Below are 10,865 nucleotides of genomic sequence, written 5' to 3' on the forward strand. Positions count from 1 at the left end.
ATCTTACACTTGGAGGACGCATGAGCTGAGTTCGGGAAGAAATTCAAGTCCTGACGCGCCTATATAGCTCGATCGAGTGGTTTACTGCTCGATCGAATGCTTTACACACTCAAGATTGGTCGATCGACCAGTTTAAGGAGTCGATCGAGGAAGTTCTGCAAGCAGTGCTCGATCGAGAGGTTGTTCTAGCTCGATCGAGTGATTTGCGTTCGATCGAGTAATCTTTCTACTCGATCGAGAGGTTTCGTGTGCTTTTAGTTTATTTCCGCCTAATCTTTTATGGGCTTTTGTAATTAGTCCATAGATTAGGTTTAAGACGACTTTCTAGTATAAGATCGGAGGAGAGTAACTACGTTACTCATCGCTGGCACTTTACACGTTAGTTTTGGTTCTATTCCTGGTCACTGTTCTTGGATTTTTGCCCTTCTTTTACCCTTGCTACTCGGATTTGGATCTTGTGATTGGTATCATCATTCTAATTTTGTTCTTAATTCTATCTACTGCTTTAATTCCTCTTCTCTTATCTGTTGCTTGATTCAATCTTATTAGCGGTTATAATGTTTAATTCTAGTTGTCTACTTATGATTATTGTTAATTCAATTGCAATGAGTAGCTAATTTCCCTTGCTAAGACTATAGGGGATCCGTAATATGAAGGGAGAGTAATCGAATTATTAGGTTAATGCCGGTACGGTCTTTGTTGGTTAAATGCTACACATAACTGTATCTTTCTAATTGAGTCGACGCAATTAGACCTATAATTCCTAGTGACCCTTGACCTGGACCGAAAGGTTGGAAAAGGTAGACTAGTAGCGAACAATAGAGTATTGCAGTGAGGACGAAAGTTAAGCTGTTTACACTTTAGGGTGAATTAAGGACCGAAAGGTGACGTTCGCTACCCCTTGGACCACATTTGCATTGACCTGAGACTTAGATTACTCGACCAGATAATTACGGTGAACCGGTTGTCTTAGCTATTTTTCTCTATCTGTTATTCCCTCCTTTTTATTTTTCTTTCCCTTATTCTCCTAGGTAGAAATCACATTTTATAAACCCCCAACTTGGTTACTTGACAAACTTAGATTTAGCTGGCATTTTCCTACCTCTCTGTGGATTCGACCCGACTTCCCTAGCTATATTAGTTAGAGCCAGTTGGTATTTTTGACAGGTACGCGACAGACGTGTCAAATTTTGGCGCCGTTGCCGGGGAGGTGGCGCAATTTTGTTGCTTTAATTAAGTTTGTCTCTCGTCTCAAGGAATTTATTCCTTGAGGTCGATCTCAATTTTTTTCGCAAAGTTTGGTTAGCTTGCAGGTTAACTTTTGCTTTGAAGATTTATTCACCAAAATGCCTACTATTACGGAGCATAAAGAGCCATGTGGTAGATGTGGCGCGGAAGGGCATGATCCTATCTTATGCATGGAAAGTGTTGAGCGCGCTCTTGCATACCAGAAATACAAGCAGGGAGTTCCTTTCTCCCAGCTGTATGAAGAAATCAAGAATGACTCTGCCCCTTCTACACCAGTACCACAGCCGGTCTCTCCTTCTGCAAGAGAAGAAATTGCCGAATTAAAATCCATCATGTTGAGCATGTCACGGCAATCTGAAACGGTTATATCGGAATTGAAAGAACAAGTCGCGCAGTTAACACTCGCGACAGACCAAGCCAAGCCTCTTCCAATTGGCGATCCCGTCAGTGCAACGAATTTTCAAATTGACCCTACTCATGAAGATGACGAGGCTTTGATAGCTGATGATAACTCAGATGAGGATTTAGACGAGTTTTTAAAGAAAATACTTGCTGCGTGTGCAGTAACCACTCGATCGAGTGACTCTTCTATTCGATCGAGCGATTCTAATTATCCAACCACTTGATCGGGTGAAAACGGTGGTCGATCGAGAAGTGCAGAACTCCAAGTCGGTCGATCGAGTAACTATGCTGAAGAAAACACTCGATCGAGTGACAAGACTGGTCGATCGAGTGAAATAGAAGAAGAAATTGGTCGATCGACCAATAAAAGTACTCGATCCAGTGCTGTAAGTGGCGAGAATCCTAAATCATTATCTAATACCGCCACCGTGTCATCTTCCCCTGCTGTGGAGACGTCACGCATTGATAAGGGTAAAGAAAAAGTTGCGGGACCACTCATCGCTACCAGGGTGCCCTTCCCAAGTCGTCTGAAGGACGCAAGGATCGAGAAACAGTACGGTAAGTTTGTGGACGTCGTGAAGAACCTTCAGGTAACTGTCCCTTTTTCCGAACTTGTTACTCAGATACCCACTTACGCCAAGTTCATGAAAGACATTTTGACGCGTAAGAGAAATTTAAGTGAATTTGAGACGATTTCGCTCATGGAAGAGTCCAGTAACTTACTTTTGAATAAGATTCCGCCTAAAATGAAAGACCCGGGCAGCTTTTCTATTACTTGTGTTATAGGCAACATGGTTATTGATAAGGCCCTTTGCGATTTAGGTGCCAATGTCAGTGTCATGCCTCTTCTTGTCTGTAAGAAACTAAAGATGAGTCATTTCAAAGTGACTAACATTACCCTACAGATGGCTGATAGATCTGTTAGGAGGCCCTTAGGTGTCTTGGAAGACATGCCTGTGAAAATAGGCAAGCTTTACATCCCAGTAGACTTCATTGTTTTGGATATAGCTGAAGACACTCGGACCCAAATTATCTTAGGAAGACCGTTCCTTTGTACAGCTGGGGCTGTTATTGATGTCGACAAGGGCGTCTGACTCTTGCAGTAGGGGATGACGCCATCACATTCAGTTTGCCCAGTACCTTGGCTCACCCAATGATTGAGGACACTTGCTATTCAGTCGATATTATTGATGAGTCTATTTATGACTTCTGGTCGGGTTCTTTTACGAAGGACCCACTAGAGGCCCTTATGCTTTTTGATGAGTGTGCAGATAGTCCAGACGACGATGACGATGCGTTGGATTTGCTCGTTGATGATTTAGATGAGCATGAGGGAGAGCAGGTGGAACAAATGATCAGCACTCTTTGCTCCATCGAGGTAAAGGTACCGGAACGTAAGCCTCTCCCTTCTCATCTTAAATATGCTTTCTTAGACAATACAGAGCAATATCCAGTCATTGTTAGTGCCAAGCTTAGTGATGATCAGCTGACCTCTTTGTTAGTCAGACTTAAGAAAAACAGAAAGCAATGGGCTATTCATCGGAAGATATCACGGGATTAGTCCCGATATTTGTATGCACAGGATAGAGTGGAGGAAGATCACAAACCCTGCAGACAGACATGGTCGGGCTGAACTGAACCGTAAGATGCGAGGAAGTTGTGATGGCTGAGGTAATGAAGCTACTGGATGCAGGTATTATTTATTCTGTCGGTAATTCTAAGTGGGTGAGTCCAGTATAGGTAGTCCCGAAGAAAGGAGGGACAATTGTAGTTAAGAATGAGAAGAATGAATTAATACCCACCCGAGTAGTGACTGGTTGGCGGATGTGCATAGACTACAGACAGCTGAATGCCGCCACTAAGAAAGATCACTTTCCCCTTCCTTTTATTGATCAAATGGTAGAAAGGTTAGCTTCTCATAAATTTTTCTTCTATTTAGACGGGTACTCAGGGTTCTTTCAGATCCCTATCCACCCAGACGATCGGGCTAAGACTACATTTACCTGTCCTAAGGGCGTTTTTGCGTATCGCAGAATGCCTTTTGGTTTGTGCAATGCCCCTGCCACCTTCCAAAGGTGTATGATGGGGATATTTTCAGAGTACATTGAGTCTATCATGGAAGTTTTTATGGACGATTTCAGTGTTTATGGAAGTGATTTTTCTAACTGTCTGTCTAACCTTGAGAAAGTCTTTGCAGCCGCCGCATTGAGGTTAATCTTGTCTTTGAATCGGGAGAAGTGCCACTTTATGGTCAACGAGGGAGTTGTCTTAGGGCACTTAGTTTCTGATAGGGGAATAGAAGTTGACAAAGCAAAGGTGGAAGTGATTCAGCAATTACCACCTCCTGTTAATGTTAAGGGGGTGAGGAGCTTCCTTGGTCACGCCGGTTTTTATCGCCGGTTCATCAAGGATTTCTCCAAAATTGATAAACCACTTACACAACTGTTGCTTAAGGATGCCCCTTTTGTGTTTACTGACGCTTGTCTTTCTGCTTTTAACAGGTTAAAGCAGGCCTTAGTCTCTGCGCCGATCATACAGCCTCCCAACTGGGACTTGCCGTTTGAAATTATGTGTGATGCGAGTGACTATGCACTAGGAGCGGTGCTGGGCCAGAGGAAAGACAAGGCTCTGAATGCTATCTACTATGCGAGCCGAACTCTGGATGAGGCTCAAGTGAAGTACACTACCACTGAGAAGGAGCTGTTAGCTGTGGTTTATGCCTTAGAGAAGTTTCGTACTTATTTAGTTGGGTCAGAAGTCACTGTTTTTACTGACCATGCAGCTTTGAGGCATCTCCTTGCTAAGAAGGAGGCCAAACCACGGCTACTGAGATGGATACTCCTTCTTCAGGAGTTTGATTTGCAGATTAAGGATAAGAAGGGAGCTGAGAACGTTGTAGCTGATCATTTGTCGCGGCTGATGCGACAGGAAGGGGGAGATTCTCTACCTATTGATGATTCTTTTCCTGACGATTCATTAATTGCTGTTATATCTTCTATTGTTAACCAAGAACCTTGGTATGCAGATATAGTTAACTTCGTTGTCAGTGGCGAACTGCCGCCTGACCTTTCTTCTCAGCAGAAGAAGCGTTTTCTGTATAACGCTAAGCAGTACTTCTGGGATGACCCTTACTTGTTTAAGGAATGCGCAGACGGTCTCTACAGACGGTGTATTCTGCAGTGGGAGACCAAAATAGTCCTGGAAGGCTGTCACTCCTCTTCATATGGTGGTCACCACGGTCCATCGCGCACCGTGGCTAAGGTACTTCAGTCTGGTTTTTACTGGCCTTCTTTGTTTGCTGACGCCAAATCTTTTGTTTCAGCTTGTGATGCCTGCCAACGATCAGGGAACATTTCAAAGAGACATGAGATGCCACAAAACGGCATCCTAGAGGTTGAGGTTTTCGATGTCTGGGGCATTGATTTCCAGGGACCATTTCCCTCCAGTAAAGGTAACAGGTATATTTTAGTAGCTGTAGACTATGTGTCGAAATGGGTTGAGGCAATTGCCTCACCAAACTGTGATGCTAAGACCGTCATAAAGATGTTCAAAAAGATAACATTCCCCCGATTTGGTGTCCCTAGGGTCGTAATTAGTGATGGGGGGATGCATTTTAAAGAGAAGAAGCTAACTTCCATACTGTCTAGAGTCGGTGTCCAACATCGGCGTGGTTTGGGGTATCATCCCCAAACTAGTGGTCAGGTAGAGGTCTCTAATCGCGAGTTGAAAGAGATCTTGTCTAAGGTAGTTTCTAAATCACGGAAGGACTGGAGTCTTAAGCTAGATGACACATTATGGGCCTACAGGTCTGCCTTTAAGACACCAATTGGTGCATCACCTTATAGGCTAGTTTATGGGAAATCGTGTCACTTACCTGTTGAATTGGAATGTAAAGCCTGGTGGGCAATTCGTGAGCTTAATTATGATCCTAAGTTGTGTCGTGAGAACCGTCTTTTGCAGCTAGATGAATTGGAAGAGTTTAGGCTCAATGCCTATGACAGCTCGCGCATTTACAAGGAAAAGACGAAGAGATGGCATGACAAGAGAATCTTACCTCGTGAGTTTCATGTTGGGCAAAAGGTGCTGCTGTTCAATGCCCGGCTGAGATTATTTCCTGGCAAGCTGAAGTCCAGGTGGAGTGGTCCTTATATGGTGACAGCTGTCACTAAGTTTGGATCCGTGGAGCTTGAAGATTCCGAGGGTCGTAGATTCAAGGTGAACGGCCAATATGTGAAGCATTACCACGAGGCGAGTGAAGCGGACAATCATGTCGAAGTCTTGCGCTTCGACGAGCTCGACGCGCCAGTTAATTGACGCCAGAAAGGTCGTGCGGGACCTCTTAAATCAGCGCTCTCCGGGAGGCAGCCCGGACTGTTTTATTGTACTTTTTTTGAACTATTTATTTTCCTTTAGCTTAAGTTGAACTTTAAACACTTTCTTTGAACTTCCTACGCTGCTTTATTGCTTTTCATGCGTGTTTTGCAGTCCACAGTACTCGATCGAAGGATATTGTGCTCGATCGAGCACTTTTTGAGGCAGCATCCATTCGATCGAGTGATATTCCCCTCGATCGACCAAAAACAATACCACGCCTACTCGATCGAGTGGCCTTTCACTCGATCGAGTCCATTCATGCAGCGGTACATTCGATCGAGCTGTTCCAAGTGCTCGATCGAAAGGTTATGACTTCCAGCCGCTACTTTACGTCTATGGAGCCACTGCTTGACTTTCTTTGACCTCCCATGTTCATGGTCGGTTTGGGGAGGTCCCTCCTTATGACGTTTTGTAAGTTTTCCGACTCCACTTCTCCTTTTCCTTTCAGTTTGCATTTCTTTCCCTATTTTCGGTACAATGAGGGCATTGTACGGTTTGGTTTGGGGAGGTATGCATCCATATCTGTGTCTGCATGTTTTCTTGCATTTTTGCTTCCATGTTTACTATTTCCGCATGCATTTATTGTTTGAAAAATCAAAAAAAAAGAAAAAAAAATCATATAATTCAAAAATTTTAAAAATTTTCACGTTTAAATTGAGTCGGAACGTTTGAACATTGACGCTACTTTGAATCCTTACTTGAGCCCTGCATATTCTTGACATTTTGTTGGCGTGGTCATGTGCATAATCTACGAGTTTTTGTTTCTTCCTTATCTGAACGAATAGACTTGATTCATTATGTCGGCAAGCTACATTACATTCTGAGGTTAGAGCTTATTAAACTGGTGACATTCATGACCGGTTTCATTTAGGATGTGAGTAGTACTCTCTTTAAGACATGTAACATCAATTTGCATAAGCATGAGTCTAGTCTTCTTAATACCTGTATGCATTCGGTCTGTGGATGGTGACGCGTGTTAGGAGAGGCAGTCCCCTTATTTCATTCTACCCATGAGCCTCACATAGCCAAATTGCCTTTTTGTCCTGTTAACTACTTTCTATAATACTTCCTACCCTAGCCGAGCTAGTGACGAGTAGTTGTGGAATGCTTAATTGCAATATGGTTATTTTATCTGATTTCAGAAGATGGTGGAAGAAATGAAGGAAATGAAAGAAAAGAATTGTTGAAAAAAAAAATGGAAAAATTGAAACGAAAAAAAAAAAGAGAACGAAAGAAGCGAAATAAGAGAAGAAGAAAAGAGAAAAAAAGTCATGTGTAAAGAAGAATGAGAATTGTGCAATGTTTCACACTCCCATGCCTTATTTATATTTTATGGGGAGTTGACGATTTTTGGTGTTTTGTGAGTTTAGTGCATAATTTTGCACCGTTCCATCTTGCTGTTATGAATACGAAGTTGGGATGCAATTTATATTTGGATCCGTTGTTGCTAGCCTGGCTATTAACCCCACATATCCAAATTCATTTTAGCCCCTTCTTACCCATTACCTCACTGACCCAAATGTAAGTCCTCGGCACGTGTCTTGGTCATTAGTATGGTTGGAATGCATATGTACGGTTGTAGAGACTTTATTCATGTTAACTGCATGCATGTTCTTATAGGTCGAGTTTGGTGAGTGTCTGATTCCTTTCTATCTCTCACATTTATACTCACCTTGTGCCTGATTTTGAGTGACGAGCGACCCGTGAGAGTCCGACATCTTATGAATCTTGCAAGGTCAACGGTTCAGTAAGCCCGAAACATTAATTTAACTCGTTTGCACTTTTCAGTTGCCACTTTGTCATTTTGTTGCATTAAATTGGTTCTAGTGGATGATTTGTAGCTGATGCGTTGGTCCCGTTCCATTGTTCACCCTTAGTAGCATTCATATTTGCTTGGGGACAAGCAAAGGTTTGGTTTGGGGAGATTTGATGCGTGTCTCTTATATAAGGTTTTCACCTCATTTTTACACGCATTTCTGTGCTTTTTATGTAGCATCTGGCTACAAATACCCCCGAATATTCTACTTTGGTCCGTTTATTGTATTCTGCAGGAATTGACCAGAGAGGAGCTAAATCAAGCCTTAATTGTCCCAATTGTATGCATTCATGGGAAATAAGGAGCCGGAGCTTAGAAATCTTACACTTGGAGGACGCATGAGCTGAGTTCGGGAAGAAATTCAAGTCCTGACGCGCCTATATAGCTCGATCGAGTGGTTTACTGCTCGATCGAATGCTTTACACACTCAAGATTGGTCGATCGACCGGTTTAAGGAGTCGATCGAGGAAGTTCTGCAAGCAGTGCTCGATCGAGAGGTTGTTCTAGCTCGATCGAGTGATTTGCGTTCGATCGAGTAATCTTTCTACTCGATCGAGAGGTTTCGTGTGCTTTTAGTTTATTTCCGCCTAATCTTTTATGGGCTTTTGTAATTAGTCCATAGATTAGGTTTAAGACGACTTTCTAGTATAAGACTGGAGGAGAGTAACTACGTTACTCATCGCTGGCACTTTACACGTTAGTTTTGGTTCTATTCCTGGTCACTGTTCTTGGATTTTTGCCCTTCTTTTACCCTTGCTACTCGGATTTGGATCTCGTGATTGGTATCATCATTCTAATTTTGTTCTTAATTCTATCTACTGCTTTAATTCCTCTTCTCTTATCTGTTGCTTGATTCAATCTTATTAGCGGTTATAATGTTTAATTCTAGTTGTCTACTTATGATTATTGTTAATTCAATTGCAATGAGTAGCTAATTTCCCTTGCTAAGACTATAGGGGATCCGTAATATGAAGGGAGAGTAATCGAATTATTAGGTTAATGCCGGTACGGTCTTTGTTGGTTAAATGCTACACATAACTGTATCTTTCTAATTGAGTCGACGCAATTAGACCTATAATTCCTAGTGACCCTTGACCTGGACCGAAAGGTTGGAAAAGGTAGACTAGTAGCGAACAATAGAGTATTGCAGTGAGGACGAAAGTTAAGCTGTTTACACTTTAGGGTGAATTAAGGACCGAAAGGTGACGTTCGCTACCCCTTGGACCACATTTGCATTGACCTGAGACTTAGATTACTCGACCAGATAATTACGGTGAACCGGTTGTCTTAGCTATTTTTCTCTATCTGTTATTCCCTCCTTTTTATTTTTCTTTCCCTTATTCTCCTAGGTAGAAATCACATTTTATAAACCCCCAACTTGGTTACTTGACAAACTTAGATTTAGCTGGCATTTTCCTACCTCTCTGTGGATTCGACCCGACTTCCCTAGCTATATTAGTTAGAGCCAGTTGGTATTTTTGACAGGTACGCGACAGACGTGTCAGTGATCAGTTGATCCCTTAAGGTCACACCTAAAGGACGATTCCCTCAATTGTAAAGTTAATTAATTGTATATCGATACACATTAATTAATTCCTTAAATTGAACAAATTTTATTTATAAGAGAGAGTTTTATATCTTATTGTAATTTGATTAAATAAGATTCAATTTAGTAATTAATATGTTATATTACTAAAATTAATTAATGTTTATGAAACATTTGAGATAAGAGTAATTAGTTAATCATAATTGCAAAATGTTGTAGATTATATTAACTAGACTTAATATGATCCATTTTATTTACATGTAATTGTGAATTACTTGTTAATTTGTTAATTGTAATTTATTTGATATATAATTGTTCCGGGTATAATTCCAGAGCAGTTATTTGTTTACCACTCGTGCTTGTAGAAGGACGTCCTTGGTTGAATCCTCCTTTCGGTCTCCTGAAACGATGAACAAACTGAGGGCTCGGCTTTGGCCGAGCGTACTCACTCCGACGCTCAAGTCAGTAAACTTAGAGAGATAAGTTGTTACTTGTCTAAGTGTATATTGTAGAGAGATAAGGAAGATATTACCAGATGAATAGTGATTCTTAGGTTAAATTGTGTGTGCTTTCCTCAATGAGGGTTGAGGAGTATTTATAGACTTTCACCTTTTGTCACGTAGTGGCCAAGTGGCCAAGTGGCTAGCAGGTGGAAAGACCGTTCTACCCTCGGCCGATGGACCCATGGCAGGCCGACCAAGGGGTCTTGGATATGAGTACGCGGATATGTGTCCCGGCTGGCTGGTTGCCTGGCCGAGACCCAGGTGACAGGCCGATGGGCTGCATCGGCTAGGCTGTCTGATATGTCGAATTGTTGTAGATGTCTTTGACCTTGGTCAATATGTTGACTCGGTCAGCGGGTGCAGAATATGCCCCATCAATTTGCCCCCAGCGTAGTCTATGCCGTGGTATGGGCTCCGATGTATGTTGAGCGTATATTCTGCGCAAGTAAAAATTTTTCTTTCCCGGCTTCTTCTACCTCGGCTTGGTTCTGCTTAGGCCGTACCATATCCCCCCTCCACATGGATGTGTAAAGGGCATCCGATGTGGAAAAAAGAAAGTGACGCTGGCCGAGACCATGGTTGAGAGTGCCGGTTGTTTTTGATTGCCCTCGGCCGGTGCTACCTAGCTTGGTTGATTATGTGGTCGGCGGAAAACAGATACTTAGGAATTTGCTGAGGAAGATGAGTAGGCAAGGAGATATGAATGGGCGTGTTGAAGACGCATGGTCACTGTTGCGTTGATTGACGTTTAACTGTTGCAACGATTGACATTCCGTGGTTGCATGTCTGACACGTGTCTGCTCGCTGATTGGCTGACGTTTCATGGGCTGTGCCCTGATTGGTCCCTCTTCGTGGGCTTTGCTCTATCCCCCATGATTTCCGCACAAAGTTCATTTCCTCAAAAAATTTTCTTCTTTCTTAGATTTTCAAGGGCTTCCTTTTTCTTCTAAGCTTCAGAGTCGTTACCTCGGCTAGT

Source organism: Silene latifolia, chromosome 3, assembly GCF_048544455.1.
Source record: "Silene latifolia isolate original U9 population chromosome 3, ASM4854445v1, whole genome shotgun sequence".
Classification (NCBI taxonomy): domain Eukaryota; kingdom Viridiplantae; phylum Streptophyta; class Magnoliopsida; order Caryophyllales; family Caryophyllaceae; genus Silene; species Silene latifolia.